The sequence below is a fragment of the Corvus brachyrhynchos genome, unplaced genomic scaffold, assembly GCF_000691975.1.
Source record: "Corvus brachyrhynchos isolate BGI_N302 unplaced genomic scaffold, ASM69197v1 scaffold140, whole genome shotgun sequence".
In the NCBI taxonomy this organism is placed as follows: domain Eukaryota; kingdom Metazoa; phylum Chordata; class Aves; order Passeriformes; family Corvidae; genus Corvus; species Corvus brachyrhynchos.
Window position 1 is genome coordinate 1,063,722 of NW_008235809.1, and position 1,789 is coordinate 1,065,510.

The window sequence follows — 1,789 nt, forward strand, 5'->3', positions numbered from 1 at the left end:
ACTCTTTCCTATCTTCTAGATAACTGTTGTCCAAACCGAGTGCTCGCATGGTGTGGCTTTGCTTTGCAACAACATTTAGGACAGGCTACTTGACAAGGGTTTTGCTTATCATCTTGCTCCTCCTGGTGCATCACAAGAGCATAGAAGCCACTGTGAGATTTAGAAACAGCACTGGATTCTGGCTGTGAAGGTGGCCAGGGAGGTATGCTTGGAGCAGATGGAGGAGCAGTGTAGGCATAAAGCCATACTTTCTCTGCCACGTTTTCAGTAATGCTCTGCTTAATCTTATTCTGACCAAAGTATCATTTTGCCTAGCAGTTCTTGCTGTGTTGTACTTCCATAAGAGAACCTGATTTCTTCAGATCCATTCTGCATTGTTTTGCATCCTAGAAATCCTGATTAACTAATTCCTCAGACTTACAGAATCACAGAGTGGGTAAGGCTGGAAAGGACCACTTTTGGTACAACCTCCCTGCTCAAGCATAGTCATCCTAGAGCATGTTGCAGAGGATTTAGTCCAGATGGCTCCTGACTGTCTCCAGTGAGGGAGGCTCCTCAATGCATAGCAAAAAAGTACTTAAATTTGCTTTAATCTGCTATGTCATTACTTGATTAATATGCTCTTGTTCCTATACTATAACACGTAACATGTTATCATTTCCAAATTACCTCAGTCACTGCAAATAGTTTTCAACAGATCAGTTTGTCTCCTTTGGCTGTCTTCTTTGCCCTATGAATTTGATTTTCCGTTGCCCCTTTTCTGCTTCTTCTTAATTCCATGGTACCTCCTCTGAGAAGGAAGGGAGAAAACCTGTAACTGATCCCCAGGCCACTTTCCCAGTTGGTGCTAACTGGTCTGAACTCCTTCATTGTGCAGGTAGTTTCTCCTTGTAAATACATTTACCCACACTTTAATTTGTTGTTTTATCCCCCAGCTCTTCATCCTGAGATGTCATTTTCACTACGCTGCATTCTTCAGCCTCATCATCAAACTCCTCCCCCTCACTGCTCACACACAGACCATTTATGAGTACATTAAAAATCACAAGCCCTAGCATAGGTCCTGGTGGGACACACTGGTGCATTCCATTTTAAACACTGACTTTTCGGTTCATCATCTTTGCCTTGCTATTAATGGGAATAAGATGGGAATAAGCATGTTGTGGAAGAGAGCAATTCAGGACATTTGGTCTGGGATCTTTCTGAAAATGTTTTGGGTATCCTGTAACATCCATCTGTACAGCCACATTGATTGAACTGGATTTCTCACTCCTTTAAGAGTGAGACATCACTTTCTTCTGCCACAGTGGGATTGTTCCTTCCCCTTTAATCCCATTTCTCTATGTGTCCATGGATGCTATTCCATGGCACTCTGTTGGAATTCCTCCGGAGTTCTTGGATAAATGCCATTTGTATAATTTACTCTGTGTTCTCAGTTTGGGTTTAAACATACCCTGCTAACTGCTTCGCTTGAATCATCTGACCCTCCAAAAGGAGACTGTAGGATGGGATTTTCCCTTCATTCCTTGCTGGTGTGGATTACTCATTTTGCTTTTCTGCTGGGCCTCTACCTTCCCTGAATGGTCTTTCACACCTCTGTTATACTATTTATGGCAAACTTCCAGGGTGAAAATGTTTTTTTTTATTGGAATGGTTTGGTGGCTTGGGGTTTTGAGTTTTTTTTAGTTTTCCAGCTTATCACTCTAACAGACTGTTATGGTTTTCCATTTCATTTGTTGTGGTTACTCTTCTTCAGAGAATTGCTGGAGGTGTCGAAATATTCTCAAAG